Below are 27,618 nucleotides of genomic sequence, written 5' to 3'. Positions count from 1 at the left end.
TTTTTCTTGTGATTTAGGTTATTGTCCTGCTGAATTAATCTCCCAGTGTCTGGTGGAAAGCAGACTAAACCAGATTTTCCTCTAGGATTTTGTCTGTGCTTAGCTCCATTCCGTTTATTTTCATCCTAAAAAACTCCCCAGTCATTAACCATTACAAGCATACCCATACCATGATGCAGCCACCACTATGCTTGAAAATATGGAGAGTGGTACTCAGTAATGTGTTGTATTGGATTTGCCCCAAACTTAACACTTTGTATTCAGGAGAAAAAGTTAATTGCCTTGTCACATTTTTTGCAGTATCACTTTAGTGCCTTGTTGGAAACAGGATGTATGTTTTGGAATATTTTAGTTCTTTACAAGCTTCCTTCTTTTCACTCTGTATTCACAGTAATTTTCAATCTCTCCTTGTCCCAGTCTTTAATCCCCACATGTTTTAAGATGACCACCATAATTCCTGTCCCCAAGAACTTCATCCCACAATCCCACCGCCCTGTAGCACTCACTTCTGTAATCATGAAGTGCTTTGAGAGGCTGGTTATGGCACACATTAACTCCACCATCCCAGACACCCTAGACCCACTCCAATTTGCATACCGCCCTAACATATCCATAGATGACGCAATCTCAATTGCAATGTGAGAATGCTGTTCATTGACTACAGCTCAGCGTTCAACACCATTGTCCCCTCCAAGCTCGTCACCAAGCTTAGGACTCTGGGTCTTTCGACGCATAAGCTGGTCTTTCAACCGGCTGAAGCGATCCTCTCCTCGCATGATGATAACTTACCGTTGTGTATTTCTCCTCTCTTTTCAGGTGTCTCCTCTCCAATGCTGCCCACGAACAAAAAGGAACGTGCCGTATATCGCGTTCAAAACAACTGGGAACTCGGAACTCGGAAATCTCCGACTTCCGGCTTCAGTGCGTGCAAAGCAACTGGGAACTCTGAAAAAAATTAACTCAGACTGGGAAGAAAAACATTTTGAACGGTCATCCAACTCGGAATTCCAACTCGGGAATTCTGGCCTCTTTCTAGAGCTCCGACTTTCCGACCTGAAGATCACTGACGTCATGATTTGACCTCATATTTTTCAAAGTTCCCAGTTGTTTTGAGCGCGGCAATACTCCTCCAGCATGTCTCCCTCCTCCATACTTAAAAATGCCAGTCAACGAGGAGCACAACAATGTCGCTGTCAATTTGCGTCATCGGTTGCTGTCTTAATGCTGCGTTCAAAACAACTGGGAACAGGGAAATCTCCAACATCCGACTATAGTGCGTTCAAGAGAACTGGGAACTCTGAAAAAAACTAGCTTCAACTGGGAAAAATCATTTTGAACGAGTCATTCAAAGTTCCCAGTTGTCTTAAAAGCACCATAAAATTATCATTAGCAGTGTTTCCCGCAAATAATGGTGTTTTCAAGACAACTGGGAACTCTGAAATAACCGAGGTCAAATCATGATGTCAGTGAACTTCAGGTTGGAAAGTCGGAGCTCTAGAAAGATGCCAGAGTTTCCGACTTGGAATTCCGAGTGTTTTTCCCAGTCAGAGCTAATTCTTTCCCCACAGTTTTCTTGAACGCACTGAAGTCGGAAGTCAGAGATTTTCCGAATTCCCAGTTCCCAGTTGTTTTGAACGCAGCATTAAACCTAGTCCTGTTTCCAGTTCCAAGGCAAATGGAAAACAACCAAGAGCCAACAAGGCTAGTTTGTGCTGGTTCTGGCCCGGCACGGTTTGGTTCCTCTAGTGTAATTGTGCCATAAATTCCTCTCAGACCAGATCAATGCCAGACCTACAGTGCCTTGCAAAATTATTCATCCCCCTTGGCGTTTCCCCTATTTTGTTGCATTTCAACCTGTAATTTAAATGTATTTTTATTTGGATTTCATGTAATGGAAATAGTCCAAATTGGTGAAGTGAAATGAAAAAAATAAATAACGGAAAAGTGGGGCGTGCATATGTATTCACCCCCTTTGCTATGAAGCCCCTAAATAATATCTGGCGCAACCAATTACCTTCAGAAGTCACATAATGAGTTAAATAAAGTCCACCTGTGTGCAATCTAAGTGTCACAAGATCTGTCACATGATCTCAGTATATATACACCTGTTCTGAAAGGCCCCAGAGTCTGCAACACCACTAAGCAAGGGGCACCACCAAGCAAGCGGAACCCCAAAGACCAAGGAGCTCTCCAAACAGGTCAGGGACAAAGTTGTGGAGAAGTACAGATCAGGGTTGGGTTATATAAAAATATCAGAAACTTTGAACATCCCACGGAGCAACATTAAATCCATTATTAAAAAATGGAAAGAATATGGCACCACAACAAACCTGCCAAGAAAGGGCCGCCCACCAAAACTCACGGACCAGGCAAGGAGGGCATTAATCAGAGAGGCAACAAAGAGACAAAAGATAACCCTGAAGGCGCTGCAAAGCTCCACAGCGGAGATTGGAGTATCTGTCCATAGGACCACTTTAAGCCGTACACTCCACAGAGCTGGGCTTTACGGAAGAGTGGCCAGAAAAAAAGCCATTGCTTAAAGAAAAAAAATAAGCAAACACATTTGGTGTTCGCCAAAAGGAATGTGGGAGACTCCCCAAACATATGGAAGAAGGTACTCTGGTCAGATTAGACTAAAACTGAGCTTTTTGGCCATCAAGGAAAACCCTATGTCTGGCGCAAACCCAACACCTCTCATCACCCAGAGGGATGTTTTTCATCGGCAGGGAATGGGAAACTGGTCAGAATTGAAGGAATGATGGATGGCGCTAAATACAGGGAAATTCTTGAGGGAAACCTGTTTCAGTCTTCCAGAGATTTGAGACTGGGATGGAGGTTCACCTTCCAGCAGGACAATGACCCTAAGCATACTGCTAAAGCAACAATTACAGGTTGTAATGCAACAAAATAGGAAAAACGCCAAGGGGGATGAATACTTTTGCAAGGCACTGAATTTTCCAAAGTGGTATACCTTAACCTCTTCATCACTAGGCACCTGGCTAAAGTGCCTGCCTCAAAAATGCATGCCCAAATTGAATAGAGTATATCTCCAAAACGACAAGGGCTATAAACATAATATTGGTAGCAAAAGAAAGGTAACACATGTGGGTATTACTGTGTCAGAGTACATGAAGCTAGAACACAGCATACATTTCGAGGTTTTGATTCTGCCTGAAAGTAACTTCAGGTTTTATAGGGAATGCTTTATTGGACTTATGCAGCTGCAGACCCTAAACACTATGGGACCATAGCCCAATATCTGATGAGTACTTATGTGAAGTTTGATGCCAATAAAGTAAAGTAAACCAAAGTTGTAGGGGTTTTAGTTGAAGTATGTTTAGGCGGATTACCAAATGGAGACATTTGGGTAGATTTGGGCACCATCAGTGCCGTTTGACTTTTATCAGGTACCAGACAGCAAAAGTCATTTAATTTCACTAACATATGTGTACATTCCATCAAAATACAACTGTTTTGATGTTGTTTCCAATGTTCTCCCAGACCTCTATACGTGTTCCCATTAAAATAAACCATACAATGGGAAAGTTTGACTCCAAACTGAGCAGATTTATTAGAAACTATAAACAACAAATTTAAAAACAAAAAGTCCACACATCCCAAAACTATAAACAATGATATGGTATCCTTTGGTGGGTTGTCACACAAAATGTAGACCCTTTTTACCCTAAAATTTGCTGTCGTGCCAATCCTTGAAACAGTTACGCTTTGATGTAATGCACAAAGGGACTTGGCACTTCCTGCAGTACACAGGTGTTTTCACTTTGGGGATGCCAACATCCAGACATCTCCTACAGTTCTTCCTGTCTTTGCTGGCATCATCACCATAGTATTCTGGCATGCAGGATGTTGGTGGTGGTCATGGTGGAGGTTGTGGTTCAGACTGTTTAGCAAAGCTCACCATTTCTGTGAGTAGCTTTTCCCTGAACTACTTCTGTGTGTACGGCTTAGCGGGGTTGTTCTTATGGAGTTCTTTGTGAAGTAGGAAACTAATTACAACAGCAATATCAACAAAATGAAAAAGAAAAGTCTTATACCATTTCATCGTCTTGTGGTGAACACTGTAGTATCCAATCAATGCGTCGGATAAAGGAAAGGGGAGACCATGACGCAGTGGTGTCGATTGTGGGGCCTGGGACTCTGGTGGGCATAAACCGGATTGGGTCTGGTCGTTCATCATTCTATTCTCTATTATGCCACCTATCTTCTTCTTCCTCTTCTTCCTCCCCGACTCTTGGAGTGGCAGGCTACCTCCACCACGCTTACTTGGATGCGCTGACTTTGAGAAAGCTTTCCCTTTTCTTTTGGGTTGAGGGTTCTTTACAGGGGATTCAGTGTCCGATGAAGACCGTGGCCAAGGGAGGGGAGCAGAAGTGCGTTGTCTAGACAAGCGGCCAGGCTGAGGAAGAGGAGGCTCTGCCTGAGGAAGGGGAAGCTGTGGCTGAGGAGGCAGATGCTCTGGCTGTGGCTCATCACCCCTATAGTCATATTCCCTGTGCAAACAAGACAATAGAGAAAAGAAAATCATGACTAAAACACACTTGTATTCATTCATTGACAAGTCTGACTCAAAACAGTCAGATATATAAAATAAATAGTTAGAACTATGAGAATGTTGACTAAAGTGATAATTCAGTGACAAGAAATAATACACATAGCATTCTATTGTAAGTAAACTTGTGTGTGGGCCTCTAAGCTAAGCTAGCGCTAACTTGAGTTGAGCTTCAGTTACTCAAATATATATTTTAGAATGTATGTTTTGTACTCATACAATAAATTAGTAATAGTAGTATTAGAAGTAATAAATAACAATGGGATTACATACTCTTCTGATGCTTGAGTAGGGCCCTGGACACGATAACCTTCGTTCTCGTTGTTGGGGTCTGGTTCGTCCGGTCTAAGCAGGTCCTCATCGTCCGATTCAGAGACTATGGGGATACATGGAGTCCAACATTAATCTGTTACAATTAATAACGCCTCTGTAACTGTATATTTGTTACTAGAGCCTGCCATATTTTTATCAACTTTGCGTTTTCCCTCCGAAATTCAAGTGCTGTTGTGTGCTCTGCGTAACCGTGTGTAATGCAGCAAGTCAACTAATATGAGACAATGAGGTGCGCACTAGAATATTTCAACAACCGGTTAGTCGATTTTGACATGTGACCCCTCTATCGAAAGCTCTGGATCAGTAGAATTAAATTAGCACAATTGCAAGCCACTGTGATTGCATCATATATCCAGAAGATGGCGACAAAACAGTGCCTGTTGTGATTGAAACAAACTATTGACTTCATCTTCAAACACATTCTTGGCCATGTAAAACGATGGAAACTCATTGAAATCGACTCGGAATGAGAGAGAGACACTAGAGGTTCTTCGTGAAACACCTTTTTTTCTCCTCCCTTCTATCAGGGCTAATTCAGACCTGGGACACCAGGTGAGTGCAATTAACTACCAGTAGATATTTCCCTCCAAAACCCTAGATATCCTTTCAAGTGGTTGTATTCGATCAGACACTATTTTTGGTAACAAAAACAACAAAGGTAAGACGCAGTTTGTTGTTGTGATAAAAAAAAATGGAAGTTTGTTATTGACGTTCTTTGATTAATAGTTTAGTGAGTGTTGGTCATAGAGGAACAGGGCTATCACTGTTGGAATCTGTGAGGTAGCAACTTTCGAATGGTGTATCGTTTGTGTAGATAGGTTGAGAAAAATAAGTTATCTGTCTACGAATATACGGGCATGCACGGTTTCAAAATACAGTGCTGGTTTTGCTATATGCTTATATATTTGCTTGGAGTCTGAATATTATTTCATTTGGCCAACAACAGTTTAGCTAGATTCACAGTTGAGAGGCTTCTCGTTCCAGTAGTGTATAACATTCAGGTATTCACACTGTCACGATCGTCGTAGTAGTGAGTAGACCAAGGCGCAGCGTGTGAAACAAACATGACTTTATTTAATTAAAGTATCAAACAAAACACGACTCGTGAAGTCCACGGTTAACAATACCGACACGGAACAAAAACCCACAACACCCAAGGGAAAACATACAGATTAAATATGGCTCCCAATCAGAGACAACCAGCCGACAGCTGACACTCGTTGCCTCTGATTGGGAGTCACACAGGCAAACATAGAAACAGACAACCTAGAACACCCAAACAAAGAAACAGAACACATCGAATGAACACACCCTGGCTCAACATATAGAGTCCCAGAGCCAGGGTGTGACACACACATGTTTAAAAACCGTACTACGTCATTGTTTGAGATTGCGGGAGGAGTACCCCGGATATGGGGAACCTCGTGATGAAGAGGTTAACCTATGGTGTAACTGCTGTCCTGTCTACAGTAAACTGTTAACTATGTCAGTGCCAAAGAGATCAAGATGTTGTGACTTAGGTATCATAACATACAGTGCTTTCGTAAAGTTTTCAGACCCCTTAACATTTTGTTTTTGTTACATTACAGCCTTATTCAAAACACCCCCCAAAAAAGGTTTTGAATTTTTTTCTAATTTATTACAAAAAACTGAAATATCACATTTACATAAGTATTCAGACCCTTTACTCAGTACTTTGTTGAAGCACCTTTGGCAGTGATTACAGCCTCGAGTCTTCTTGGGTATGACGCTACAAGCTTGGCACACCTGTATTTGGGAAGTTTCTCCCATTCTTCTCTGCAGATCCTCTCAAGCTCTGTCAGGTTGGATGGGGAGCGTCGCTGCACAGCTATTTTCAGGTCTCTCCAGAGATGTTCGATCGGGTTCAAGTCCGGGCTCTGGCTGGGCCACTCCAGGGCATTTAGAGACTTGTCCCGAAGCCACTCCTGCATTGTATTGGCTGTGTGCTTAGGGTCGTTGTCCTGTTAGAAGGTGAACCTTCACCCCAGTCTGAGATCCTGAGCAACCTAGAGCAGTTTTTCATCAAGGATCTCTCTGTACTTTGATGCTGCCACCACCATGCTTCACCGTAGGGGTGGTGCCAGGTTTCCTCCAGATGTGCCTCTTGGCATTCAGGCCAAAGAGTTCAATCTTGGTTTCATCAGACCAGAGAATCTTGTTTCTCATGGTCTGTGTCCTTTAGGTGCCTTATGACAAACTCCAAGCTGGCTGTCATGTGCCTTTTAATGAGGAGTGGCTTCCGTCTGGCCACTCTACCATTAAAGGCTTGATTGGTGGAGTGCTGCAGAGATGGTTGTCCTTCTGGAAGATTCTCCCATCTTCACAGAGGAGCTCTGGAGCTCTGTCAGGTTCTTGGTCACCTCCATGACCAAGGCCCTTCTCCCCTGATTGCTCAGTTTGGCGGACGGTCAGCTCTAGGAAGAGTCTTGGTGGTTCCAAACTTCTTCCATTTAAGAATGATGGAGGCCACTGTGTTCTTGGGGACCTTCAATGCTGCAGAAATGTTTTGGTACCCTGCCCCAGGTCTGTGCCTCGACACAATCCTGTCTCAGAGCTCTACGGCCAATTCCTTCGACCTCATGTCTTGGTTTTTGCTCTGACATGCACTGTCAACTGTAGGACATTTACATTACATTTACATTTACGTCATTTAGCAGACGCTCTTATCCAGAGCGACTTACAGTTAGTGCATACATTATTCTTTTTTAATTTTTCATACCCCATGGGAATCGAACCCACAACCCTGGCGTTGCAAATGCCATGCTCTACCAACTGAGCTACCTCCCTGCCGGCCATTCCCTCCCCTACCCTGGACGACGCTGGGCCAATTGTGCGCCGCCCCATTGGTCTCCCGGTTGCGGCCGGCTACAGCAGAGCCTGGATTCGAACCAGGATTTCTAGTGGCACAGCTAGCACTGCGATGCAGTGCCTTAGACCACTGCGCCACTCGGGAGATAAGGACCTTATATAGACAGGTGTGTGCCTTTCCAAATCATGTCCAATCAATTGAATTTACCACAGGTGGACTCCAATCAAGTTGTAGAAACATCTCAAGGATGAGCAATGGAAACAGGATGCACCTGAGCTCAATTTCGAGTCTCATAGCAAAGGGTCTGAATACTTATGTAAATAAGGTATTTCAGTTTTGTTTTTTTATATATACATTTGCCCCCAAAAAATGTCATTATGGAGTATTGTGTGTAGATTGATGAGGAAAATATATAATTAATTGATTTTAAAATAAGGCTGTAACGTAACAAAATGTGGAAAAAGTCATGGGGTCTGAATACTTTCCGAATGCACTGTATGTAAATAAGTTATTTCTGTTTTTTATTTTTAATACATTCGCAAACATTCCTAAAAACCTGTTTTCGCTTTGTCATTATGGGGTATTGTGTGTAGATTGCTGAGGATTTTTATTTATTTAATCCATTTTAGAATAACGCTGTAACGTAACAAAATGTGGAAAAAGTCAAGAGGTCTGAATACATTTACATTACATTTTAGTCATTTAGCAGACGCTCTTTTCCAGAGCGACTTACAGTTAGTGAATACATATATATTTTTTTATACTGGCCCCCCGTGGGAATCGAACCCACAACCCTGGCGTTGCAAACGCCATGCTCTATCAACTGAGCTACATCCCTGCCGGCCATTCCCTCCCCTACCCTGGACGACGCTGGGCCAATTGTGCGCCGCCCATGAGTCTCCCGGTCGCGGCCGGCTGCGACAGAGCCTGGATTCGAACCAGGATCTCTAGTGGCACAGTTAGCACTGAATACTTTCTGAAGGCACTGTATACTATCCTTAATATGAGACTTGGGCTCCCGAGTGGCGCAGCGGTCTAAGGCACTGCATCTCAGTGCTTGAGGCGTCACTACAGACCCCCTGGTTCGATTCCAGGCTGTATCACAACCGGCCGTGATTGGGAGTCCCATAGGGCAGCGCACAATTGGCCCAGCGTCGTCCGGGTTTGGCCGGTGTAGGCCGTCATTGTAAATAAGAATTTGTTCTTAACTGACTTGCCTAGTTAAATAAAGGTTAAATAAAAAATAAACTAATAGAAAATACTTAGTTTGTACTTACAGTGCATCTAGTTTTCTGTGCTATAGATGGGTTGGTTGCTTAGCAACAAAACCAACGTGTGCACAACTATGGGGCAAAACAGACAGGGTTGGCTTAGACTGTTGACAACATGTAAACTATATTTAGTCACCAAATGTTTATTGAAAACATAAATACATTTGCACAATGAGCACCTGTCTCTCAAATACATTGTTACAGTTGTTGGTTAGATAGCTAGCTAGCTAACTTTATCCATATTAGCATAGACATGACATCAGTCAAAACACCTCAAAACAAGACATGGTATCAATAACAAGATACAACGAGCTGAAACAAGCCACCTACAGTGCATTCGGAAAGTACCCAGACCCCTTGACCTTTTCCACATTACGTTACGTTACAGCCTTATTCTAAAATTGATTAAATAGCTTTTTTCCCCTCATCAATCTGCACACAACACCCCATAATGACAAAGTGAAAACAGGTTTTTAGAAATGTCTGCAAATGTATTAAAAATAAAAACAGAAATACCTTATTTACATAAGTATTCAGACCCTTTGCTATGAGACTCAAAATTATTCTCAGGTGCATCCTGTTTCCATTAATCATCCTTGAGATGTTTGAATACAGGGTCTTAATACTTACAGTTGAAGTCGGAAGTTTACATACACCTTAGCCAAATACATTTAAACTCAGTTTTTCACAATTCCTAACATTTAATCCTAGCAAAAATTCCCTGTCTTAGGTCAGTTAGGATCTCCACTTTATTTTAAGAATGTGAAATGTCAGAATAATAGTAGAGAGAATGATTTATGTCAGCTTTTATTTATTTCATCACATTCCCAGTGGGTCAGAAGTTTACATACACTCAATTAGTATTTGGTAGCATTGCCTTTAAATTGTTTAACTTAGGTCAAACGTTTCGGGTAGCCTTCCACAAGCTTCCCACAATAAGTTGGGTGAATTTTGGCCCATTCCTCCTGACAGAGCTGGTGTAACTGAGTCAGGTTTGTATGCCTCCTTGCTCGCACACACTTTTTCAGTTCTTCACACAAATGTTCTATAGGATTGAGGTCAGGGCTTTGTGATGGCCACTCCAATACCTTGACGTTGTTGTCCTTAAGCTATTTTGCCACAACTTTGGAAGTATGCTTGGGGTCATTGTCCATTTGGAAGACCCATTTGTGACCAAGCTTTAACTTCCTGACTGATGTCTTGCAATGTTGCTCCAATATATCCACATAATTTTCCTTCCTCATGATGCCATCTATTTTGTGAAGTGCATCAGTCCCTCCTGCAGCAAAGCACCCCCACACCATGATGCTGCCACCCCCGTGCTTCACGGTTGGGATGGTGTTCTTCTGCTTGCAAGCTACCCCCTTTTTCCTCCAAACATAACGATGGTCATTATGGCCAAACAGTTCTATTTTTGTTTCATCAGACCAGAGGACATTTCTCCAAAAAGTATGATCTTTGTCCCCATGTGCAGTTGCAAACCGTAGTCTGGCTTTTTATGGTGATTTTAGAGCAGTGGCTTCTTCCATGCTGAGCGGCCTTTCAGGTTATGTCGATATAGGACTCGTTTTACTGTGGATATAGATCCTTTTGTACCTGTTTCCTCCAGCATCTTCACAAGGTCCTTTGCTGTTGTTCTGGGATTGATTTGCACTTTTCGCACCAAAGTACGTTCATCTCTAGGAGACAGAACGCGTCTCCTTCCTGAGCGGTATGACAGCTGCGTGGTCCCATGGTGTTTATACTTGCATACTATTGTTTGTACAGATGAACGTCGTACCTTCAGGCGTTTGGAAATTGCTCCCAAGAATGAACCAGACTTGTGGAGGTCTACAAAAAATGTTCTGAGGTCTTGGCTGATTTATTTTGATTTTCCCATGATGTCAAGCAAAGAGGCAATGAGTTTGAAGGTAGGCCTTGAAATACATCCACAGGTACACCTCCAATTGACTCAAATTATGTCAATTAGCCTATCAGAAGCTTCTAAAGCCATTTTCTGGAATTTTCCAAGCTGTTTAAAGGCACAGTCAACTTAGTGTATGTAAACTTCTGACCCACTGGAATTGTGATACAGTGAATTATAAATTAAATAATCTGTCTGTAAACAATTGTTGGAAAAATTACTTGTGTCATGCACAAAGTAGATGTCCTAACCGACTTGCCAAAACTATAGTTTTTTTAAAAGACATTTGTGGAGTGGTTGAAAAACTAGTTTTAATAACTCCAACCTAAGTGTATGAAAACTTCCGATTTCAACTGTATGTAAATGTGGTATTTAAATTTGTATTTATAATACATTTGCAAAAATGTCCAAAAACCTGTTTTTGCTTTGTCATTATGGGGTATTGTGTGTAGATTGATTAGTGGAAAAAACAATTTAATCCATTTTAGAATAAGGCTGTAACATAACAAAATGTGGAAAAAGGTTAAGGGGTCTGAATACTTTCTGAATGCACTATACCAGTGGCGGTCAGTGCCGTTTAAGATGAGGGAGGACTATTTCTTTTTCATGAGCATGGCCTTATTTCTATTACAGCATATTGGATGACTGTCATTCATATTCCATTCACCCAGTTCAATGTAACAGCGATAGGTTTAGGCTACTACATGATACTCCAATTTTTCCTATACCCATCATGAGGTTGCTACAACCTAGCCTATGAATGAAAGTTTACAGCGTAGATGCACACATGTGGAGAGACAAATTTGAGGTGACAGACAGTGACATTCAATACCCCCTTGCACACTCTTGCCTGCATCTAGCTGATATAGGGTGTAATCATTAGTCCAACAGTTGCAAGCGAGAGTTTCTATTGGACAAATTCAGGTCTGTTTATCCCTGTTTTGTTCCGTTTGCTCCCGTTTAAGAAACGTTTTTCAACAGAATCGGCGGAATGAATACACCCCTGATCACGTTTAAACAGAGTTCACTCTCATAACAGCCTAGTTGTATTCCTTCTCTTCCCTTCGCTTGTGGACTTCAATGCACAACACATCAGCTGTATGTGACCAGGCGAAAAAACCTTTCCAATCCAAACCGCTACACACAGCCTACATCGTTGTCACCATATTTGCTAAAGTAACTTCATAGTCAGCATAGCTAATAGAACTAACGCGTTAGTAAACCCGCTACAATCATGCAGTAACGTTAGTGTACATTCAGTAAGCAGTTACACCGGCTGGCCCCAGTGGCAATACATTTGTAATACCAAAAGCTTACCTTGACTTGGAAGAGTTCCAGTGTTGTGCTGGAAAGTCATAGCCACCTAGCTAACATAGCATCCCTCTTTTTGAGCAGGGTGTTTCAGTAGGCTAATCTAGCTTGCTGCCTTTGCTAGCTAAGTAAGTGAAACTGAAAGTGAAAAGAAATGATGAAATCTCTCTCTTTCTACTTCTCTCTTGCTTCTCCTTCATTTTGGAAGAAATTAATTTGTTCAAAACTGTTGAACTATTGTCTTTCTCTCACTTTGAGTCAACTACTCACCACATTTTATACACTGCAGTGATAGCTAGCTGTAGTTTATGCTTTCAGTACTAGATTAATTCTCTGCTCCTTTGATTGGGTGGACAACATGTCAGTTCATGCTGCAAGAGCTCTGATAGGCTGGAGGACTTCCTCCGGAAGTTGTCATCATTACTGTGTAAGCCTATGGAAGTGGGTGAGAACCATGAGCCTCCTAGGTTTTGTATTGAAGTCAATGTACCCAGAGGAGGACGGAAGCTAGCTGTACTCCGGCTTCACCATGGTGCTACCCTACAGAGTGCTGTTGAGGTTACTGTAGACCTTTTCAAAATAGTGTGTTTTAATCTGTTATTTGGTGACGTGTTTATATTTAGTTTAGGTTTATCTAAAAAGGATAACTTCTTTAATGTTTTACCATTTTAAATGTTTATTAAATTCACTGAGGATGGTCCTCCCCTTCCTCCTCTGAAGAGCCTCCACTGCACTATACGATCCCCCACATGGCAGCTTCTTGTCATTGTTGTTAGCTATCTGACTGTTAAGAATCATAACCTTCAGAATCATAACAACACACGCCTTCCGGCCACATCAATACAAGCACATCATTTCCGTGACGTTGTCAGTCAACCCGTCTATTGTGGCAGGTGCATTGAAAAATGACCAGTGAACTGCAGTGCTCAATAAAACCCTGTGCTTGGAATGACCCTAATCTTTGTTCTAGATTAGAGATATCCTGCTTTTACAATCATGAAGATCAAACATTGTATTACTTTTAATATGGAGCTTGATGTCGGTGCAGGTTGAACCCTATTGGTGCATGTGGTTCGTTAGTATTCAGAGAATGGTACAGTTGAAGAAAGACAGAAACATGACAGAGAAACACAGATGTTCACAGTGACTAATTTATTTACTGTGAATGTAGGATAACACATTCCTTGTACATCTATAGGATGAGATTTACCCATTGTTGCCACTTGCCATTTAAAAGATCACAGATATCTAACACAGCATTTTCATCCTTTCATTTAAAGCATACTGTACATTCAACTGTCCATTGCTGCCCTCTAGAGGCTAGCTTTGTAAGAACATGCATATGATCAAACTTACTAAAGAGAATATATTGGATTTATGTATCAAAGTTCTTGTCTATACTATGGCACAAAGTATGTGTTGTAACTGCCCTGCAACAATAATTATACTGAAATGAAGGGGTATCCGAGCAAATTGTGTTTGGTAACTAGAACTCATTACCATACTATTACCACATTATTTTGTTGTTATGTAAAGTGCTACCAATGTTTTTTAATACAGCCTGATGGCCAGATCAGCCATGCCCTTTGGGCATGCACCATTCACCAACCTGTCCATCAAACAACGGTCTTAACAACGGTCTTTGGCCTTTCATGTAGCCTACTATGGACAACCCAGGACACAGTTTGAACTACAATACATTTACTTTTAGGAGTACCATAGAAATAGAAAAGAAGGCCGAAGAATAGAAGGATCGACCAATGTTCAATTCATTACAATCTTGCAGACTTTTGAAATGTTTTATCAGGAAGTGAGTTCCATAGATAGACTCAACAGTTACCATTTGTGGCCCCTCATTAACATCTACCTTTACATTGCAAATATGTTACCAGATCACAGTGTATTCAGAGCCAGTCCATGCAGACATTTATACATTTGTTTCACTTTAAGGAAATAAACATAAGTGATCAAAACCAAACATAGTATGCTTCTTTGGAATATGAGGCCAATATGTAAAAAATATCCCACCTTTGAATTACTATTTTTCTAATAACGTTCCGGCCAAATATATTGGCACCCTTGCACTTTTCTTAAATAATTTCCAATTTCGCTATAAAATGTTTATTTTTATTTTTATGTTGGCCACCACACCATTTTATTGGATTTTCAGCATTATAGAACCAATTGTAATTTTTTTTAACTTATGTGTACAATTTTAATTTAGAAAAAGAAATGTCATTGACCCAATGGACAAAATTATTCCCACCAAAGAGCTAATACTTGGTTGCACAGCCTTTGGTCAAGATAACTGCCAACAAATACTTCTCGTAGTAGCCATCAATGAGCTTGCTGCACCTTTCTGCTGGAAGTTTAACCCACTTTTCAGCTGCAGATGTCGCCATAGGTTTTTGATGGGATTCAGACATGAAATCAATGCTGGCCACTCAAATTCTGCAATGTTTGATGGGTGCCTTCGACCAACTGCTGTTTTCAGATGTCGCCATAGATTTTTGATGGGATTCATACATGGAATCTTTTTTTTTTTTTTGTCATTTAGCAGCCGCTCTTATCCAGAGCGACTTACAGTAGTGAGTGCATACATTTCCATACTGGCCCCCGATTGGAATCGAACCCAAAACCCTGGCGTTGCAAGCGCCATGCTCTATCAACTGAGCCACAAGGGATCAATGCTGGCCACTCCAGAACAGTTCAGTGTTTTTTCTTTAACCATTACGTGCATTTTTCTCTCTACCAACTGAGCTACACGGGACTGTGTTTGGGGTCGTTGTCCTGCTGGAAGACCCACAACCTTCGAAGGAGACCCAGTTTTTGTACACTGGGTTTAACATTGGATCAAACCACCATGATAATCTTCTGATTTCATGACGCCTTGCACAAGTTCAAGGCCCCCAGTACCAGATGCAGCAAAGCAACCCCTTTGAATGCTTCAATTGGTCGTCGGGAAACATAGCGCTGATTTGTATTGCCAAAGAGTTTTGTTTCATCTGCCCACAGAACAATTCCCCCAGGATTCAGGCTTGTTTGGGTGTTTTTTTGCGAAGTTCAATCTGTTTTTTTTGTGTCTCTTTCAGAGGTGGGGTCTTCCTATGTTTACCAAAGACCAAATTAAGATTTCAAAGAAAAGAACACCCTCCCTTCAATCAAACACGGGGGAGGTTTGATAATTCTGTTGGGTTGCTTTGCTGCCTCTGGTATATGGGGCCAAACAGGCATTTAATACATGTACACTTGCTAGTGGTAACTTTAATTAGCGAAATACATGAATGAAAAGTGAACAATAGTAGCGAGAAACAAAGGTTTGGCACCTAAACCAATGAATGTCTGTTCTCTGTTCTTTTACAGCTCTGAAAAGGCATAAACCATCATAATATACATAAATTAAATTATAAATGTGTTTCTGTTAATGTTGCAAATAAACAGTTTAAATATAGTCTGGATAACTTGTCATTATAAAAGGAAGGACATCAGCTCCGTGACAATATACCTGACATCCTTCTTCCAAAGGGCCTTTCTATGGATTTCATTGTAGTAGGCGTTTTTTGGGGGGGACAATGTGTCAGGCATGGATTATCAAGGCATTTTGTAATGGAACTCGTGAGTTAAGCTCGTGTAAATATTACTAATTTATTTGTTTTTGTTTTATTTAACCAGGTAAGCCAGTTGAGAACAAGTTCTCATTTACAACTGCGAACTGGCCAAGATAAAGCAAAGCAGTGCGATAAAAACAAAAACACAGAGTTACATATGGGGTAAACAAAACATAAAGTCAAAAATACAACAGAAAATATATATACAGTGTGTGCAAATGTAGCAAGTTATGGAGGTAAGGCAATAAATAGGCCATAGTGCAAAATAATTACAATTTAGTATTAACACTGGAATGATAGATGTGCAAGAGATGATGTGCAAATAGAGATACTGGGGTGCAAATTAGCAAAATAAATAACAATATGGGGATGAGGTAGTTGGGTGGGCTAATTTCAGATGGGCTGTGTACAGGTGCAGTGATCGGTAAGGTGCTCTGACAACTGATGCTTAAAGTTAGTGAGGGAGATAAGAGTCTCCAGCTTCAGAGATTTTTGCAGTTCGTTCCAGTCATTGGCAGCAGAGAACTGGAAGGAATGGTGGCCAAAGGAGGTGTTGGCTTTGGGGATGACCAGTGAGATATACCTGCTGGAGCGCATACTACGGGTGGGTGTTGCTACGGTGACCAATGAGCTAAGATAAGGCAGGGATTTGCCTAGCAGTGATTTATAGATGACCTGGAGCCAGAATGCTCATTATGAGTTAAGATCTACTACACAATAAAACATTAAGCACCACATATTTATCCAGTTTTCATTTCAAGATTTTATAACTTTGCTTCACTCAAGTTGCTATTGTTCGCCAGGTTAATTCTATAGAACTCCTGAATCCTCCTCCAAAGGTAGACCTCTGCTGCTGCGTGGGACCTGGGCTCACCTCCCCACACAACAGGGTTTCTGATAACACCATGAATACTGGACAGGCAGAAGGGCATGTAGGGTGTCTCCAAGTAGTGTCCTGCCCCAGGGTAAAATACTGACTCGTAATTATCCTTCCCATGACGCTTTAGTTGTTCCATTGCCTGATCTGCAATATAACAACTGTCCCAGTTTTGGTCATCCTCTGCAGCAACAAAGAGAAACATTCCATTGGCTCTCTCAATTGGGATGAGCGTTGCGTGATTCTCCTCTGCCATGGGGTCATTAATAACATATTTCACATTTAAGGTCCCTGACTTGGTAACAAAGACTATTTTTGTATCAAACATAAGGGGAGGTATGACTGTGCCTTTGTAGTGAAGAGGAATCATGGCATTGGCAGAAAAGTGGCAATGGAAGGTACAAGATCCCCACTTTTGGACAGTGATAATAAACCTCATCCAGAGCTGCTAACCTTAGAAGAAAAAGAGACAGCAAATAAAGCACCGACTTTAAGACATTCTGGTAGTACTTCATATTACAGTAGAGAACTATTTCCATGAAATAGAGGAGTGAATTGAAGTAATATTGAAGTTAATACAAATCAATGAATAGGCTAATTATATGGCTATGAGAAGCTGTAAGCAATTATAACTAATTTTACCCTTATTACCACGTTGTTACCCCTTTATCCCGTGCTGTAACGTAAAGTAATACCAGAAAGTTAATAAGGAAATAAAATCAAACAAGAACTGAATCGCCTCCTCAAAATACTCCAGATGGATCTCGGTCACGTTTTTAGGAAGATCATCATAGCCATATAAGACCACAAGCTGTAGTTTCAGATAGACCTCTTCCGTATGTGTATAGGTCTAAAACAGCTGGGAGTGGACCTATTCCTGTAAAGAAGGAAATATACTCTTTAAAACATTGAAAATCAGCACATCACATTGATGGTAAATACCAACTTGTAATACATAGTAGACAAAAGGGTAAACAGTAACACCAACTGGTACAAATAGAATAGTCTCCCGAGTGGCGCAGTGGTCTAAGGCACTGCATCGCAGTGCTAGCTGTGCCACTAGAGATCCTGGTTCGAATCCAGGCTCTGTCGTAGCCGGCCGCGACCGGGAGACCCATGGGGCGGCGCGCAATTGGCCCAGCGTCGTCCAGGGTAGGGGAGGGAATGGCCGGCAGGGATGTAGCTCAGTTGATAGAGCATGGCGTTTGCAACGCCAGGGTTGTGGGTCCCCCACAGGGGGTATGAAAGAAATAAAAAAGAATGTATGCACTAACTAACTGTAAGTTGCTCTGGATAAGAGCGTCTGCTAAATGACTTAAATGTAAATGTAGAACTCCACGAATCTTCACCTCTTTGACAGGAATTCGTCTTACTCCATCTGGAAGCAGACTTCTATCATTGATTACTTCAGCCAGTATCCCTGGACTATCCTTGGAATGTACACTGAAGTTGACAAGGCAAGGTGCTGCTACAAGCCTTCTGTAACCGTAAAAGCCTTGGATTCTTGCATGTCAACATCAGAAGCCTCCAACCAAAGTTTGAGTTATTCACTGCGTTAGCACACTCTGCCAACCCTGATGTTCTAGCAGTGTCTGAATCCTGGCTTAGGAAGGCCACCAAAAATTCAGACATTTCCATCCCGAATTACAACATTTTCCGTCTAGATAGAACTGCCAAAGGGGGCGGAGTTGCAATCTACTGTAGAGATAGCCTGCAGAGCTCTATCATACTATCCAGGTCTGTGCCCAAACAGTTTGAGCTTCTACTTCTAAAAATCCACCTTTCCAGAAATAAGTCTCTCACTGTTACAGACCCCCCTCAGGCCCCAGTTGTGCCCTGGACACCATATGTGAATTGCTTGCCCACCACCTATCCTCAGAGTTCGTACTGCTTGGTGACCTAAACTGGGATATGCTTAACACCCCGGCCGTCCTACAATCTAAACTAGATGCCCTCAATCTCACACAAATTATCAAGGAACCTACCAGGTACAACCCTAAATCCGTAAACATGGGCACCCTCATAGATATTATCCTGACTAATTTACCCTCTAAATACACCTCCGCTGTCTTCAACCAGGATCTCAGCGATCACTGCCTCATTGCCTGTGTCCGTAATGGGTCCGCGGTCAAACGACCACTCCTCATCACTGTCAAACGCTCCTTAAAACACTTCAGCGAACAGGCCTTTCTAATTGACCTGGCCCGGGTATCCTGGATGGATATTGACCTCATTCCGTCAGTAGAGGATGCCTGGTTGTTCTTTAAAAGTGCTTTCCTCTCCATCTTAAATAAGCATGCCCCATTCAAAAAATTCAGAACTAAGAAGAGATATAGCCCCTGGTTCACCCCAGACTTGACTGCCCTTGACCAGCACAAAAACATCCTGTGGCATACTGCATTAGCATCAAACAGCCCCCGCGATTTGCAACTTTTCAGGGAAGTCAGGAACCAATACAGTGAGGGAAAAAAGTATTTGATCCCCTGCTGATTTTGTACGTTTGCCCACTGACAAAGAAATGATCAGTCTATAATTTTAATGGTAGGTTTATTTGAACAGTGAGAGACAGAATAACATCAAAAAAATCCAGAAAAACGCATGTCAAAAATGTTATAAATTGATTTGCATTTTAATGAGGGAAATAAGTATTTGACCCCTCTGCAAAACATGACTTAGTACTTGGTGGCAAAACCCTTGTTGGCAATCACAGAGGTCAGACGTTTCTTGTAGTTGGCCACCAAGATTGCACACATCTCAGGAGGGATTTTGCCCACTCCTCTTTGCAGATCTTCTCCAAGTCATTAAGGTTTCGAGCCTGACGTTTGGCAACTCGAACCTTCAGCTCCCTCCACAGATTTTCTATGGGATTAAGGTCTGGAGACTGGCTAGGCCACTCCAGGACCTTAATGTGCTTCTTCTTGAGCCACTTCTTTGTTTCCTTGGCCGTATGTTTTGAGTCATTGTCATGCTGGAATACCCATCCACGACCCATTTTCAATGCCCTGGCTGAGGGAAGGAGGTTCTCACCCAAGATTTGACGGTACATGGCCCCGTCCATCGTCCCTTTGATGCGGTGAAGTTGTCCTGTCCCCTTAGCAGAAAAACAACCCCAAAGCATAATGTTTCCACCTCCATGTTTGACGGTGGGGATGGTGTTCTTGGGGTCATAGGCAGCATTCCTCCTCCTCCAAACACGGCGAGTTGAGTTGATGCCAGAGAGCTCGATTTTGGTCTCATCTGACCACAACACTTTCACCCAGTTCTTCTCTGAATCATTCAGATGTTCATTGGCAAACTTCAGACGGGCCTGTATATGTGCTTTCTTGAGCAGGGGGACCTTGTGGGCGCTGCAGGATTTCAGTCCTTCACGGCGTAATGTGTTACCAATTGTTTTCTTGGAGACTATGGTCCCAGCTGCCTTGAGATCATTGACAAGATCCTCCCGTGTAGTTCTGGGCTGATTCCTCACCGTTCTCATGATCATTGCAACTCCACAAGGTGAGATCTTGCATGGAGCCCCAGGCCGAGGGAGATTGACAGTTATTTTGTGTTTCTTCCATTTGCGAATAATCGCACCAACTGTTGTCACCTTCTCACCAAGCTGCTTGGCGATGGTCTTGTAGCCCATTCCAGCCTTATGTAGGTCTACAATCTTGTCCCTGACATCCTTGGAGAGCTCTTTGGTCTTGGCCATGGTGGAGAGTTTGGAATCTGATTGATTGATTGCTTCTGTGGACAGGTTTCTTTTATACAGGTAACAAAACTCCCTTTAAGAGTGTGCTCCTAATCTCAGCTCGTTACCTGTATAAAATATTCCTGGGAGCCAGAAATCTTTCTGATTGAGAGGGGGTCAAATACATATTTCCCTCATTAAAATGCAAATCAATTTATAACATTTTTGACATGCGTTTTTCTGAATTTTGTTGTTGTTATTCTGTCTCTCACTGTTCAAATAAACCTACCATTAAAATTATAGACTGATCATTTCTTTGTCAGTGGGCAAACGTACAAAATCAGCAGGGGATCAAATACTTTTTTCCCTCACTGTATACACAATCAATTAGGAAAGCAAAGGCTAGCTTTTTCAAACAGAAATTTGCATCCTGTAGCACTAACTCCAAAACGTTTTGGGACACTGTAAAGTCCATACTTCTCAGATAGAGTCAAATCGGAGGGCCTGTTGTCTGGACCTCTGGCAGTCTCTATGGGGGTGCCACAGGGTTCAAATCTCGGGCCGACTCTATTCTCTGTGTATATCAATGATGTCGCTCTTGCTGCTGGTGACTCTCAGATCCACCTCTACGCAGACGACACCATGTTGTATACATCTGGCCCTTCATTGGACACTGTGTTAACAAACCTCCAAACGAGCTTCAATGCCATACAACTCTCCTTCCGTGGCCTCCAACTGCTCTTAAACGCTAGTAAAACTAAATGCATGCTCTTCAATCGAACGCTGCTTGCACCCGCCCGCCCGACTAGAATCCCTACTCTCGGCGGGTCTGACTTAGAATATGTGGACAACTACAAATACATAGGTGTCTGGTTAGACCTTAAACTCTCCTTCCAGACTCACATTAAGCATCTCCAATCCAAAGTTAAATCTAGAATCAGCTTCCTATTTCGCAACAAAGCCTCCTTCACTCATGCTGCTAAACATGCCCTCGTAAAACTGACTATCCTACCGATCCTTGACTTCGGCGATGTCATTTACAAAATAGCTTCCAACACTCTACTCAGCAAATTGGATGTAGTCTATCACAGTGCCATCCATTTTGTCACCAAAGCCCCATATACTACCCACCATTGTGACCTGTACGCACTCGTTGGCTGGCCCTCACTACATATTCGTCGCCAAACCCACTGGCTCCAGGTCATCTATAAATCTCTTCTAGGCAAATCCCCGCCTTATCTTAGCTCATTGGTCACCATAGCAACACCCACCCGTAGTGTGCGTTCCAGCAGGTATATCTCACTGGTCATCCCCAAAGCCAACACCTCCTTTGGCCGCCATTCCTTCCAGTTCTCTGCTGCCAATGACTGGAACGAACTGCAAAAATCTCTGAAGCTGGAGACTCTTAACTCCCTCACTAACTTTAAGCATCAGTTGTCAGAGCACCTTACCGATCACTGCACCTGTACACAGCCCATCTGAAATTAGCCCACCCAACTACCTCATCCTCATATTGTTATTTACATTGTTATTTATTTTGCTCATTTGCACCCCAGTATCTCTATTTGCACATCATCTTCTGCACATCTATCACTCCAGTGTTAATACTAAATTGTAATTATTTTGCACTATGGCCTATTTATTGCCTTACCTCCATAACTTACTACATTTGCACACACTGTATATAGATTTTCTATTGTGTTATTGACTGGACGTTTTGTTTATTCCATATGTAACTCTGTGTTTGTTGTTTTTATCGCACTGCTTTGCTTTATCTTGGCCAGGTCGCAGTTGTAAATGAGAACTTGTTCTCAACTGGCTTACCTGGTTAAATAAAGGTGAAAAAAACAAAAACAAAAAAATTAACAAACATAGTGTGTAAGGTGTTTGCTTTCAGAGACCACAAAAGCCCCTTTGGTTCTACTCCAGTGTAGCTGCCACCTAGTGATGAAGCTGTTGTTAGATCAATCGTTCCACTGCAGTTGGCCTCATAGGTAGCCAAGGACCTGAATGCAATGCCTTTGTCATCTGTTACTTCTGCCCTCAGCTCCACCTGCTGTTTTGGTTTCAGCCTGTCCACTTTCAGCTGCACCGGCTCATCGACCAAGCACTTGGCATTGGGAAGAATTCGTAAACACACTTTAGACATTATATACTCTGGTTAGGAGTGGACAGAGATCGAGATTCAGTTTAGGCTTCTTTATACAGTGGGGAGAACAAGTATTTGATACACTGCCGATTTTGCAGGTTTTCCTACTTACAAAGCATGTAGAGGTCTGTAATTTTTATCATAGGTACACTTCAACTGTGAGAGACGGAATCCAGAAAATCACATTGTATGATTTTAAAGTAATTCATTTGCATTTTATTGCATTCTCCCCACTGTATAGTATTTTCAAGTGAGGATGATACATTCAGCGAAGATAGATGCTAGTAGACTTGCGGTTGTGGACAATTGAGTGACCAGCACAGTTCAAAGATTACCTAAACTGGTAGGTTAGATGACATGAAGTGAGGATGGCGTTGAGTATGGTATCTACAAAGAAACATGAAGACAATAATATATTTGATTGTTCATCAAAGCATAAAGTGCATAATTAAATGAAATATATAATCAAAGACAGTACAGTATGAAGATAGTCAGAAACCGCTTCGCCAATGTCATGGCAACGTTGGCTAGCTAAGCTCATGCGCAGAAACAGGCCTATAGACATCATTGTGTAGGCCTATGCTGCAACATTTTTTAGGACATTAGGCCTACATGTTAGACTATTGTTGGTTTGATCAATTAACTAGCTAACTAGCAGCATATTTATAGAGCTCTATCACCATAACAACCAATGGAATAGATTTCAAAACATGTAGACCTAGCTAGCTAGCTATCTTAATCAGGACCTGATTTTCCACTCTGTTGTCTTGCACACAGTCAGTAGCTATATTGGTACTCCTCCGTACTTTTTTGGGACATTTTTAAAACGCATTTCCTGCAATTCTACACAGTTTGACGTGACTTACTATGCCCCTCGAGGGATATTTTGAGTGGTATATGGTATATGTACCGAAAGGTAGTAAGTTCGAATCCCCAAGCAGACGAGGTTAAAAATCTGCCGATGTGCCATTGAGCAAGGCACTTACCACTAATTGCTCCAGGGTCACTGTTGATAATGGCTGACCCTGGTCGGGACCCTACTCTCTGAGGGTGTCTCAGAGGGAGTTGGGATATGCAAAAAACACATTTCCAATTCGCACATGCGTATAATACACACGTGTGAAATAGGAAAAATATAAGCACCCACCAAATTATTTTTATTACACTTCGTTGAATGTTGTTCCCGACTACAAAGCCTGTCTCCTGACCATAATCTTTCAGCATCCGCTCAGTCATTCAGAAAGTTGTTCTTTGAATGACAAATGCAGACGACGATGTGGTACTGTTTTGGTGCCTTCGTTTTAGCATGCCATTTCCTTCTTGTTAAAACTCGATGAAGCGACCCAAAAAAAATATTCCAGCCAAAGGAAAATCAGAACGAACGCACCATCTTTTACTCTTCAATCTGAGCCAGATTGACAGCGCTCTGACCCAATGAGAATAGCGGGGGCACCCCTGACAAATGAGTGGGGGAGGGGCGCGAATAGACCATGCGACTGTCTATAGACAGTGGTGCTGAGCAGAGGACACGCAGTGTGTCCGAACAGTGCCGGACTAAAGCCCCCTCCACACACAATTTTTTTTTACATCCTGCACTTCAACACATTTTGACATGGGGAAGAGTAAAGAATGTGTCGTTTTATAATGCTATTCTACACTTTTTGCCATCGCTTATGACGTGTTCATATACCATCTGGGGGGCCCCCAATAGTTTTTTTATTTTAAAGTAATTGTGGGGGACGAATCAACCTATTCTGAATATTGGGGGAGGGCACAGATCTGGGGGGGGGGGGGCACAAAAAATTGTGTCGAGGCACAGATCTGGGGAAGGGTACCAAAAAATGTCTGCAGCATTGAAAATCCCCATGAACACAGTGGCCTCCATCATTCTTACATTTACATTTTAGTCATTTAGCAGATGCTCTTATCCAGAGCAACTTACAGTTAGTGAGTGTATACGAATCGAACCCACAACCCTGGCGTTGCAAACGCAATGCTCTACCAACTGAGCTACATCCCTGCCGGCCATTCCCTCCCCTACCTTGGACGACGCTGGGCCAATTGTGCGCCGCCCCATGGGTCTCCCGGTCGTGGCCGGCTACGACAGAGCCTGGATTCAAACCAGGATCTCTAGTGGCACAGCTAGCACTGCGATGCAGTGCCTTAGACCACTGCGCCACTCTTAAATGGAAGCAGTTTGGAACCACCAACACTCTTCCTAGAGCTGGCCGCCCGGCCAAACTGAGCAATCGGGGGAGAAGGGCCTTGGTCAGGCAGGTGACAAAGAAACCAATAGTCACTCTGACAGAGCTTCAGAGTTCCTCTGTGGAGATGGGAGAACCTTCCAGAAGGACAACCATCTCTGCAGCACTCCACCAATCGGGCCTTTACAGTAGAGTGGTCAGACGGAAGCCACTCCTTAGTAAAAGGCACATGACAGCCCGCTTGGAGTTTACCAAAAGGCACCTAAAGGACTCTCAGACCATGAGAAACAAGATTCTCTGGTCTGATGAAACCAAGATTGAACTCTTTGGCCTGAATGCCAAACGTCACGTCTGGAGGAAACCTGCCACCATCCTTTCGGTGAAGCATGCTGGTGGCAATATCATGCTGTGGAGATGTTTTTCAGCGGCAGGGACTGGGAGACTAGTCAGGATCGAGGGAAAGATGAACGGAGCAAAGTACAGAGAGATCCTTGATGAAAACCTGCTTCAGAGCGCTCAGGACCTCAGACTGGGGCCAAGGTTCACCTTCCAACAGAACAACGACCCTAAGCACACAGCCAAGACAACACAGGAGTGGCTTCAGGACAAGCGTCTGAATGTCCTTGAGTGGCCCAGCCAGAGCACGGACTTGAACCCGATCTAACATCTCTGGAGAGACCTGAAAATAGCTGTGCAGCGACTCTCCCCCTGATAGCGCCAACCGTTCAAAAGTTAGAGCTAAATTTGTAGGAAAATTATTGGCGGGGACCAAATAACCCTCTGGAACACAATTTTTCTAGTGTAACATAAGTGTATAACACTGGTGTTACAGTCGAAAAGCAGCATTGGTGTATAATTTTAAAGCGGGGGAAGGGGGAGGGGCGGGGGTGTGCCTGTGAAGCGCACATTGTACCTGTCATCCCTATAGCTGATTGTTTCTTCTAGTGAAATTAGCTGGCATTGCTATGTAGCCTACTGTTTTAAAAAACACCTTGCAAAATATCAGAAATAACATTGTGTAGGATAATGGAAAGACAATATAGGCTATAAAGTAAATTGATGGGGACAGTTTTGAAAGAGAAAGAGTATGCCTATATGCCTAGTGCGACATTGTGACGCTGATGAAATTGACAACCGAAAATAGAAATTACACGCAACCCGTCACCTAGATAATGTTTAACGATTAATACATTTGAGTGAAGCAGTTCAATGCTGACACCATTTTAATTAGAGTGCCTAAACACTGGAAACCAGCAGATATTTGTTCTGTCTTGCAAAGCATGAGTGGTAGGCCTAAATTCACTGCAGTTTTAGGCCTTATATTTAGCCTACGAATGATGGTTATGAATGAGCTTCTATTGGTAGCCTACATAATTAGCCTATCTTCACTGTTGTCCTGCGCATGCGCTTGCCTCTGCGCTGGCCTTTCAGCTATTCCTCTATAAAGCTCCATGAGTCTGAAAAAAACTTGGCTTCAAATTGTTGGTCACTTATTTAGATTTTTACAAAAAATACTGTTAGCCTATTTGAGGCGAGAAGGAACTGTGCTCTTGCTTGCTGAATGTGAAATACTGCATAGGCTAAATGAACTGGCGGGGAAAAGTTTGAAAGGAGAGAGAGCACAATGGTGTGTGATCACATTTGCTGTGATGATAATTACTTGATACATTGTTGCAGTGACAAGATCAACGCAATGAACAGGCAGAGATCAGTGAAAAATAAGATTCAAAAGAGTTAACAACCATTTGTCACGTTCGTTGTATAAAGGATTGGACCAAGGTGCAGCGTGGTATGCGTACATGTTTAATATATTAAAGAAACTCTTGACAAAATAACAAAAGCAACAGAACGTGAAGTTCTAAACGCTAACAGCAACAAGCCGAATAAGAAACAGAAACAAGATCCCACAACTAAAGGTAGGCAAAATGGCTGCCTAAGTATGATCCCCAATCAGAGACAACGATCGACAGCTGCCTCTGATTGGGAACCACACCCGGCCAACATAGAAATAGAATCAACTAGATTCTACCCAAATCACACCCTGACCTAACTAAACAGAGAATACAGGTGATCTCTAAGGTCAGGGCGTGACACCATTAGAAAAATAGAAATGACCTGCAACAACATTACAGGCCATCATAAATCAACAATCCAAAAGGTTGTCAGTAGTTACAACACCCACAAACTCATAAACCCCACCTTTTTCTACAATTTATCTTCTTAAAATGTGATTTTAAACCCAACTTTAACCCTAACACTGCTAACCTTATGCCTAACCTTAAACTATGGCCAAAAAGCAATTTTTGTTTTCATACATTTTTACAGCATAGACAATTTTGACTTTGTGGCTGTTCTAAATAGTGGAAACCCAAAATGTTTGTCCAGTCACTGACGTAATAATATTACCAAAAAACCATGCCGATTTACAGTTAGCTGGCGTTCTAGAACGTGCTTCTGTTCCCCTAAGATAGCTAACATAAATAAATGCACAAACCTGCCGGTGTAAATAATAATCAACAGGTGACCTTGAATATCAATCTTAATGTAAACAGAATCTAAATATAATTGTTGCATCTCAATCACGGGAGCTAAAAGGAATTGTTAACCAAAGGTTTGCTTGAAGCCTACTTGACCTTGAGACTGCTTGCGCTTGTTACCACAGTGGCACCGGTTGCCGAAATGCTAACAGAAACTATGTTAAGTAGTCCTACACAATCGCCTATTATAACAAGATTGCTGTATTCACTTTGTCATGGATGCATACTTTTTCCTTGTAGTTTTGGTTGAGGTAGGACTGTGATTGTCTGAACTTTTAAAGACAGGTCTTTTATCAATTAGATATGTTTTTACCTCCTGCGTCCTCTCTCGCCTACTTTTGAAAAAGGTCCA

General features: G+C 42.2%; 1 pseudogene; it reads right to left on the bottom strand.

Moving 5' to 3' along the window:
* Positions 1-16,590: 16,590 nt before the first annotated feature.
* On the bottom strand, positions 16,591-22,525 carry LOC121585749 (annotated as a pseudogene).
* Positions 22,526-27,618: the final 5,093 nt, after the last annotated feature.

The sequence above is a fragment of the Coregonus clupeaformis genome, chromosome 17 (assembly GCF_020615455.1).
Source record: "Coregonus clupeaformis isolate EN_2021a chromosome 17, ASM2061545v1, whole genome shotgun sequence".
Classification (NCBI taxonomy): Eukaryota; Metazoa; Chordata; class Actinopteri; order Salmoniformes; family Salmonidae; genus Coregonus; species Coregonus clupeaformis.
The sequence above is the reverse complement of the archived record's forward strand: the minus strand, read 5'-3'. Positions and strand labels throughout refer to the sequence as shown.